The 10,384-nt window shown below is 42.6% G+C and overlaps 1 long non-coding RNA gene across 44 annotated transcripts in view; it reads left to right on the top strand.

Moving 5' to 3' along the window:
• LOC103350790 (uncharacterized) overlaps positions 1 to 10,384 on the top strand; it is a 772,648-nt gene that overhangs the window by 189,364 nt on the left and 572,900 nt on the right. The gene's annotated exons all lie outside the window — the stretch shown is intronic.

Here is a 10,384-nt window from a genome sequence, read left to right on the forward strand (position 1 = left end):
TTGACATTCCCAGAGAAGAAGTAATAATAGTGATAGTTGGAAGTTGTTATTCTCATTATTGTATATGCAGCTATACTAAATGCCAGGTATACTGTCTTCTTTATTCTTTAATTCTTGGGCAGACATCAATCCTATTTTATGTAGAAAAAACCATAAGATCGGAGATGTTAGTAGCTTGCTCAAACTCAAAAAGCTGGGTAATGATACAGCAAGAACTTAACTCCAAGTCTTTTTCTTTTTTTAAAGATTTATTTGAAAGTTAGAGTTATACACTGAGAGAAGGAGAGGCAGGGAGAAGGGGAGGGGAAGGCTTCCATCTGCTGGTTCACTCCCCAGTTGGCCACCATGGCCGGAGCTGGGCTGATCAGGAGCCAGGAGCTTCTTCCAGGCCTCCCACATGGGGTGCAGGGGCCCAAGCACTTGGGCTATCTTCTCCTGCCTTCCCAGGCAGTAGCAGAGAGCTGGATTGGAAGTGGAGCAGACAGGACTCCAACCAGTGCCATTATAGGATGCTGGCACTGCAGGCGGCAGCTTTACCCACTACGCTGCAGCACCAGCCCCAAATTCCAAGTCTTGTCTGCTGTTAAAGTCTGATAAAACTGCTAAACTCTGGAATTGTTTCAGCTCTTTCTCTCTTGAAATTCTCACTGTAGACAAATAAGACAGTACAGCTTTACACATAAGCAGAGTTGATTATCACTTATGCACAAAAAAGAACTTTGGTCTTCCGTCGTCCATTTATATTTCAGATGCTGTTAGTTATGCAAAGGGTCATTCATTTTGGCATTATCAGCTAACATCTTTACTATTAAACCATGTCACATTAATTACCAGAGAGTTTGATTGCCCCAGGAGTGAAAATACTCACCCAGAATGAGACCTGGAATTGGAGAGAATTCATGGAAAATGTGCTGGAGAGAAGGCAATGGAGACTGGGAGGAAGGCTGTAGGGCAGAAATCTTACCTACTTTGCAATCTGATTGAGTTTCCTCTTCTAGGTCAGAGAAGAGAATATTATAGATGAAATGGTTCTTAGAGATCAAGTGCCTCAGAACCTTCCTTTTGCAGGTTTCAAAGCCTCATCCAGAGATCACACAGCAGGATGGAGGTAGAAGTAGGGTTATAATCCATGGACTGGAGCCCTTCTTTTGAGACTCCCATAGTAGATTATTATCCAGTCATGGACTTCTTTCTTTTAAGGTTTTATTTTATTTTATTTTATTTTATTTTATTTTAAAGAGAGAGTAATGGAGAGAGAGGGAAATATGAGGACAGAGAGAGAGAGGAAGGCAGATGAGGGCAAGAATGAGTTATCTTCCGTCTGCTCGTTCATTTTCTAAATGCAGCTTCATTCTAAAAACCCTGGTCTGGGCCAGGTTAAAGCCAGGATCCAGGAAATCCTTCCTGGTCTCCCATATAGGTAGCAGGGGCCCAAGCACTTGGGCCATCTTCTGTTTCTTTCTCAGGCACATTAACAATAGGACTGATTGGAAGTGGAGCATCACAAGCAGTGGTTAACCTGCTGCACCACAACTGACGCCCTGAACCACAGACTTTAAATCTTGATGTTTTCACCTTCCTTCCCTGATTTGGAATCTGAGCCGTGAGCCTTTCTTTTCTTGGTTCTCTCATTTCTTTCAGGGTCTCTTAGACATAAGACAACTGAACTGTTCATTAGTTTCTATCCCTCCCCACCCTTTTGTGAGTCTCCACATCCAAGGCCACTAAATCTATAAATTTTACTCCGAGAACTGTGTGAAAAGAGAATCAGTTACAGCCACATTTATAGGTCTAGAAAAAAGATGCAAAACCAACTGCATGATCCTGCTCGCAACAATTCCAGTTGTCAGGATTACGGATCCTGTCAGCAGTGCAAAAATGCATAAGCAACAATTCTAGAAATCCAAGGAGGCAATTAATTCACAATTGGATATCTCAAATTCACTTTCTCACAATAAGAACACAAAATCCTCTTTGCTGTATTTCTGGCAAGGTTTTATTTTGGGAGTGTGAATAGAAAACAATGACTTGACAGTAGTAGAAACTAAATATACAGGGAATCAGCTTTTGTTTTAGCAGCTATATATGGAAATCTATGAAATTTTTTTTTAGATTTTACTGTAAAATTATTTTAATTATAAGGAAGTGATGGATGGATGGATGGACGAATATCTCTCTCATCTGCTGGTTTATTTCCCAAGTGCCTGCAATAGCAGGAACTGAGCTGGGAGCTAGGTCCAGGTCTCCCACTTGGGTGGCAAGGACCCAACTATTTCAGCAGTCCCCTGTTGCTTCCCAGGGTTCATTTAGTAGCAAGCTGGAATTGGGAGCAGATGGTGGAACTTGAACCCAGGTAGCATGACATAAGATGCAGACATCCGAAGCAGTGTCACAAACTCTGTGCCAAACACCCATCCTAGATGAAATCTTTTAATCAAGTAGTTGTAACATTTCATGATTAATTGGGGTCATCTGAACATTCAAGTTCCATATAAGATTCTGTTAATTCCCAATCTCAAAGCATTATACAAATTCTATAGAATAAATAATGGTGAACCAATGCAGCATTCATCTAATCAAGTTTCTGAATCCCACTTCATAGGCTGTGGATACTAGGTAAAATAGAAATAAATAGATCTACTGTCCTTTGAGGTTATGTGGAATTTGAAACTATTGATGAGAATTTACCTATGAGTTAATCAATAGGTCATCTGTCTGGGGAAGCTGTAGCCAGACAGATATTGAACTTTGTATCTACATCTTGTCCTCACCTTTGTGTCCAGCTTAAAGTCAGGCTGACTAAATTGATGAGGGAGTCTCGTGTCCCATTTCCATTTTATATGAGTGGCCAGCCTGTGTAGAGAAGGAGTGGAAGGTCTGAGTGCAGACTACAGGGTTTTAAAATACGCTAGTACCCTTATGTCATTCTCTAAAGGCAGTTTCGGGGTATAGGGTAGAGAAGAAAGGATGCCCCGAGACAAACTGGATAGTGACAGAAAATTCATCCACTGAGATTTTGAAGCCTCCTTTGCCTATCCAAATATAAGTATGGCCAAGATTACTTTGATAAAAATGCAAAAGTTATTTTAAAAGTTTGAAGACATTGGCTCATATACCCTTGCATCAACAGGTATTGGTGTATTTCTCAGAAACTTATAAAAATAACAAACCCATCAAACACCCTGAAGGTTTACAAATTTCTTCCAGCTTGTTCTAACTTTTAATTTGCATCTTGCATCTACTACTTATTGAAAAAGTGAACCTCATCCACCTCTGAGAGGAGAATGTGTAAAACAAACTGATTTAAGAAGAGATAGATAAGAGTTTTTCAAGATGGTGGAATAGGGAGGGAGCTTACTGCTCTAGTCTAGGGGAGTATAGTTAAAAAAAAGTGGATAGAGTACAATCTCAGGGAAGGGTTAGGGAGAAAATGGCAGAGGAAACTCCACACAAATTGGGGGGACACTGTGGACCCATGTGGAGGGTGTGGATGCACAGGTTGGGATCCCAGCAGCTGAGAGCCTCAGCATCAGCTTTGGAGTGAGGGAAAACCAGACTGCAGCAGCCCAAGCTGCTGGCATTAAAGCTGCTGGAAGAGCATGGTGTGGGCCCAGCTTGGAGCCCTGTGAGGGGACAGTATACCTGACAACCTAGAGGGACAAAAGTGGGGCCACATTTCTCTCTGCCCAGCCACTGGGCACTGGCATCCTGTAACTACCTGAGAGAGGGCGGGCACCATTTTGGACGTATGTAACAGCTGCACAGCTTGTGTCTGTGTACCCAGCAAGCAGTCAACAGGAGATGCCTGAGTCTGGTTGCGGGAATTGACAGGGCACTGGGTGCTAGTGGCTGTGGGAGCTTTGTGTGCTGGGACTATAGAAACACTGTGGCTGTGTGGGAGGGCGCAGGGTATGGCTGGGACTTTGAGCAGTCACTGTGGGCAGCTCCACATGCTTGGGGCTCCCTGATTCTCTGATGAGGTCATTGCTGCTAGATCCGTGCACACACTGAGGAATGCAGGGATCCTGTGTGTGTTCTTGTGGCAGCTTGGATGAAAATTGTACCCACTGGGGATAGCGCCCAGACACTGGTCTCCTTTGAGGAGAGGTGAGCATGAGCATATGCCCACAGAGCAGAGCAAACCGCCCCTCTGATTAAAAAAAAAAAGAGATTTACCAAGCCAAACTTGGGTGTCACTTTGGACACTCCCCTCACCCTGTAGCACTGAACAGAGCTCCCTGGCCACACCCAGGGAAACTGGAAAACATCCTACTTTGTGAAATAAGCCAGTCCCAAAAGGACAAATACAGTATGTTCTCCCTGATCTGTGATATGTAATAGAACACCTACAATGTAATCTATAGAAGTGAAATTAACACTTCGAGGTGCAATGACTTTGAACAGCCCTTGTTGAGGAATAGTTTTTCTTTTTTTCATACAATTTGTTGAACTTTTTATTTAGTACAGAGTTAATTGTATGTATATAAAGTTAATTGAAAATATATCAGTAAAAATATGAATGAGAATAGGAGACAGAAGAGGAAGAGGGGTGAGAGTGTGGGGGGAAGGGTGGGTATGGTGGGAACAATCACTGTATTCCTAAACTTGTATTTATGAAATGCATGAAGTTTGTATTCCTTAAATAAAAAGGTTTCTGGGGGAAAATCAGTTAGCAAGTTAGTCATCCAGTAATTATTGAAGGGCTGCAAAAGAAAAGGCAGCTCTTTCTACTCAAGCAATTATTTGTTTAATTAGATAGAGCAAGAGAGAAGGAGATGTCTCCCATCTAGTGGCTCACTCCTCAAATGCCTGCAACAGCTGGGGCTGGGCCAGGGCAGGGGCAGTTCTTGGGGCTGGCGCTATAGCACAGCTGGTTAAAGTCCTGGTCTGCAGAGCTGGCATCCCATATGGGTGCTGGTTTGAGTCCCAGCTGCTCCAGTTCCAATCCAGCTGTCTACTTTGGCTTGGGAAGACGGCCCAAGTCCTTGGGCCCCTGCACGCATGTGGGAAACCTAGAACGGGCTCCTGGCTCCTAGCTTTGGATCGGCATAGCTCTGGCCATTGCGGCCATCTGGGGAGTGAACCAGTGGGTGGAAGATTCTCTCTTTCTCTCTGCTTCTGCCTCTCTGTAAGTCTGCCTTTCAAATAAATAAATAAATCTTAAAAGAAAGAAAATATAGTTCTTAATGTTATCTTTTGTGTAAACAGTAATGGAATTTCTGGAGAGGAACTCCTCACATCATGCCAGTGGAAACAGACTCAATGGCTTAGACACAAAAGATTTTTATATTTTTGTGCAAGTGAAGAAAGGAACCCATATCACTGTCTCTTGCTAAGGAGAAAGGGAAAAGGAAATCATGTTTCTATAAAAGAAAAGTAAAGGAAATTAGAAAATGTTGGGACTAAGGAGTATATAGATTAAACTATTAGTAGATAGAAAAGGAGAAAATAATATACATTAAAGGATACATTTTGTGATCTTCCACATATGCTATAAACCAGGCAGTTAATTATGTATAGTTTGTTGCTTGCTTTCTCTCCCTCCCTTCCTACCTCCTGTCCTTTTTCAAAAGTGTGGGTAAGGAAAACATTGGGATGCTGGTTGTCAAGAGAAAATAGATAAAAGGGCAGATAGAAACTTTTTTCCTCTCATTTTATTTGACAGAACAGAATAAAAGGTAGTAAAGGAAGGTAATAATTATTGACCCTCAGTATTAACTTTGTTCTCTTGGGTAAGCACATAATTAGGTTGTTCTTTAAAATGCATATTATGTAGTCCACTGCGGACTCTGGCTGAGATCCCATAACTTCTGAGGCAGGCAGCTTTTAAAATGCATGCCATGTACCAAAGGAACTTTTCTGGTCTATTGGGTAAATATGTATTAAAGTAATTTTTAAAATACTTATGTACTCAATAGGCTGGAAGTGGTCAATGGTTTAATGAATAGTCATGCATTTTTAAATGTGTATTATTATTTATGCACTGACCCGAGTGAGAAAAGCCTTTTAAAAATGGCATATTCCTGATGGCTGTGTAATTTTGCCATAAAAATCTTTAAAGTATTTCATGAGAACAGGAGCCAATTTTAAAATTACATTATTCCATCGTCCCATCACCTCATTTTTCCTGCTTGCGCTTCCTCTTATGGGATGTGTTTTAATAGGCTCATTTTTTGGCCTCCCTGCGGACCCGATTTCATTTTCATAGATTAAAGCTGTTTTATATTCTAATCATAGTTTTGGTGTAGAATTTTTCTTATGTGGATGCGTAGTGTTTAGCACATAGTAGGAACTCAGTTGAGATCTATGGAATGGGGTCTTTGTATATTTTGTGTGCCATCCTTGCCAGCAAACTTTAGCCTTGTACTTACCATTTGCTGAGTTGCAATGTCAGCCAGGGGCTTCTCCAGCATGAAGTTTCAACTACACATCATAGGTAGACCCTGGCTCCCCTTCCAGGGTCATCTTGCCACACCTGTGTCCTCATTTGCAAAGGAGGAACGGTAACTCCAGTCTCATGGACTTCTGATGTGTTTCTGCTGATGGTTTCATGCCGGTGTAAAATGCCTGGCCAAGGAATGGATACCCAATGAGCCCTCAGCAGTCCTTTTTCTCTCTCAACCTGCATTTCAACCCATAAACAAGGGAAATACTCATTTCTAGGCAGCAGAGGTTTCCAAAGTCACTGAATCAAAAATATCAAAAAGAAGCTGTTACTAATCCATTGTCTGTTGTCAGGAGTGAGCACAATTAGTCCATCAGTCTCAGTGGCCCATTTCCAGGCCAGCACCTCCCATGGGCACTGCCCTATGCTGTTAGCACTTGTCTTGGGATCCCTGCCCGGGTGTGCTGTCCTGCCCTCCTGCCCTCTCCTGCCACGGTGGTGCCAACTGATGGTTGGTTTTTTTATGTTTTTCTCTCTCTCTCTCTTGGATATCCAGTGGGAATAGAAGAAGTCAGACCTCAGAATCCCTTCTGAATTTCAGAAAATTCCACAAACAACCCTCCCCAAAATCAGATTTTCTAACAGCAAACAGGGGTAATGATATCTGTTGCAGCACCACACAGTAAAGAGGGCCTTGAGAATAAGCTTTATTAACATGCTCACTGAGTTGCCTCAAATCCTATTTAGAGGGAGGCATGGTATAAATAAATAAACATGCTCCGCGGATCTTTACTGTCTGAGGTTTCGTGAGCTACTTCAATCTTGGAAAGGCATTAAAATCACTGGTACATAATTGGATTTGGCTTTGCTATTAGAGTGCAGATCTCTAACTTTTTCCACGTGTGCCACATTCATGAAGCAGCAGCAGTCTTATCTCGATGGAAATGCTATCTGTGATATGAGTCTTGGGGTCACCTAAAGGATAAGAGAGGGGAGAGGGGGAGCCATGGGATATGAATTCTTGTGTTGCCCCCGAAAGTCTGTTTTTCAGTGAGTGCTGAGTAAATAGATAGGCTAGTAGTTCAAGTGCTCATCACAGTTACATTGGTACAGGGTATCTTCTGTCAGTCTGTAAGTTATTTATACTTTACTTTGTCCATGGCCTTGGACTAGAAGGATTTGACATGTGTAATAACCTTATTTGCATTGGAAATTTATCTGTTACTTTTACTTTTTGGGAGATTATCTGTATATGTTCAATCATATATGCTATTCTAAAATATTTTTCATATGGATATCCATGACTTTTTTAAATAAGAAATTATTGTATTTTAAAACATCACTGGTAAAAAGCAGTTTTCCCATTCAGCAAAAATGGAGAAAGACAGGAGAGATAGTGGAAAGAGCAAAAAATTAAACATCTTTACCATAATGTTAACAAAAAATAAGCAAGAGGTAAGTTGACTACAGGAGATCTGCATGGACTTGATTGTGGGGAGCAACTCTGGACTAGACTAAGTTACTGGAATTAAGACTTATTCTATGCATCTGCTCTCACACAATATGGCGCTGGGAGAGGAGGAAACAGCTTCTACACAGCTGCCTCCAGTTCAACCAATAAACAGCAGGACCTGCTCCTGATTGGAGGAGAGCAGCCTGCTCGGCGTGTGGGCAGCCGAGTTGGGATTGGTGGAAGAGGACTATAAAGGAGGAGAGAGACAACATGCACCAGGAACACCTGAGGAACATCTGAGCAACCCTCGAGAGAGCCGGCCGGCGGTGTGCCGCTCCCCCGCGGAAGTGGGGAAAGTGGCAGGGAGAACCGCCCTTCCACGGAGGTGGAAGGGTCGGTAGCCAACCCGGGAAGAACCAGCAGCAAACCCGGGGAGGGCCGAGCAGACAAAAGAACAGCGCAGGGTCCTGTGTCGTTCCTCCGCGAAGAGGGGGAGCGACACTTGATGAGAACTACCCTTGGCCTGCACACACCCTCCTCAGGACCTTATCAACCCTACACTAATGTCAAAAGTGTATATAAACCGCACACTAAAGAGGCCTTGGATCTCTGAACAGGTTCTCCTGAGTGCGGCCTAGGGAAAGCTTCAGTTGACCCTCCGCACTCAGACCTTCCTGTGAGAGTTCTCCCAGCCAGCTCTGTGCTCACCAGGCGTTGAGGCTCTGATCTCCCTGAGCCGAGACTCTGCCTGTTTGAAACCGAAACACCAGCCAGATGCCTAGACTCTAATTGCTCTTGAAGACCTGTGCTTTCCAGCTCAGAGGCACCACCCCTGTGGATGCTGTGCAACTCCGCCCTCTGTGGCCAAGACATGTAGTGATGCGCACGGGTGATACTTTGGGAACCCTGAGTGGTTGGTTTATCCAGTATGTTGTGTTATACAAATTAAAACATGTGACTTCCCTTTCGCACAATAAAAAACCTTATTGGGACCAACACAATCTCCATGCAGTACTATGCTCGTGAGAGGTAGAAAATTTTTTCCAATGGCTATGTAGGGGAAAAATCAGAAATAATCACAAAAAGGTGATAGCATAATGGATATATCATTTGGAGACAAAACTCTGGGGCACACATAAGTAATAGTACAAATGGAGCAAACAGAGGCTTGAAGGGAAGGTTTTAGTTTTAAGGCTAGTTGATGGGTAGATTTTAAAGGGAAATAGTTGTTACAAATTTAAAAGGAAGCCTCAAGTTCAAGCTTGAGTTCTCTAATACTGGGAGTCCAGTTTAATTAGTGGAAATATAGTTCAGCTTGGAGATAGCTGGGAGGACACAGACTGCCCTGTTAATAGAACAGCTTATCTTTTTCAGGGTAGTGGAGAGAACAGATATAGGAGAGATTAGCTGAAGAATGAGTTCCTGTAGCAACAGACACTAGACACTGGTGTAACAGAAATTTTTCTCACTGCAACTTCTGAGTGTCTTGTTTCAGGATAAGAAAGGGTCTGTCTCAGCAGGCTTAATGAAAGATACGAGTTGAGAAGGTAAGAAGGAGTTAACATGCATGGCAAGAATGTGTTTTAAAATGGGGGCATGTAAAAGGGACCTAAGAGAAGGTGCAGAAAAGCTTGTTTTACAAGAAAGGCAGGTGCATGCCAGAGGCAAGGATATTATATGATAAGCAGGGATGACCTAGATGCACTCAAAATCCATAATCTCAGGTAAGAAAGGTAGTTCTGGAATCAAGATGAAGAGGTCACAGACAGCCCTAGGAGACCAAGATTTTTAAGATAAATGTGAACAAAATAGCATAAATGGAGAGACATGTGTCATCAGTGGAATACTGGTAGATATGCTTCTACGCACCTTGCAGAAGGAGTCTTTAGGAAAAGTAAAAGCTGAATATGCGATGGGGTGGGAAGAGATGGCACCCCGAGCACCCTCTGTGAGCACTCCTGGAATCAGTAGCTCTCTTGCCCTTTCTTTTCACTTAGAGCCTCTTGCTCATCAGACAGTCCTTTCTCTGACTTCTGCCTGGCTGTGGGGGGACAAAGTCACCATCTTAGGTTTTATCTGTTCTTTCTCTTCTGATACATGCACTATTACCAAAAAATAAAATTAACCCCTAACAACTATCCCTTAAATTAGATATTTATTATTTTATTTTAGCTAAAGAAAGACCTTGTGCCACCAGGAATATCATCTTGCTATCACCATAAGGAGCTTCCAAGTCTTGCCAGAGCTGTGTTTTCCCTCTCACTGCTGTGCCAGGAAAAGGTCCTGCCCTGATGGGGAAAGACCTTTCAAATTACTTGTCCTTGCTTTAACCCCTCAAACCAGACTCGCTTGTTTTATTCTCCAAAAACTTTGTTTTTTAGAGCAGTTAGTTTTAGGTTCACAACAAAATTGAAAGGAAGTTGCAGAGATTTTTTGTATACTCCCTACACATGCATACTGCCTCCCCAAACCATGTGAACATCCCCTACTGGAGTGGTGCATTTGTTACAGTTGATGAAGCTACCTTGGGTTTACCCAAACCCAAA

Source organism: Oryctolagus cuniculus, chromosome 8, assembly GCF_964237555.1.
Source record: "Oryctolagus cuniculus chromosome 8, mOryCun1.1, whole genome shotgun sequence".
NCBI classification, from domain to species: Eukaryota; Metazoa; Chordata; class Mammalia; order Lagomorpha; family Leporidae; genus Oryctolagus; species Oryctolagus cuniculus.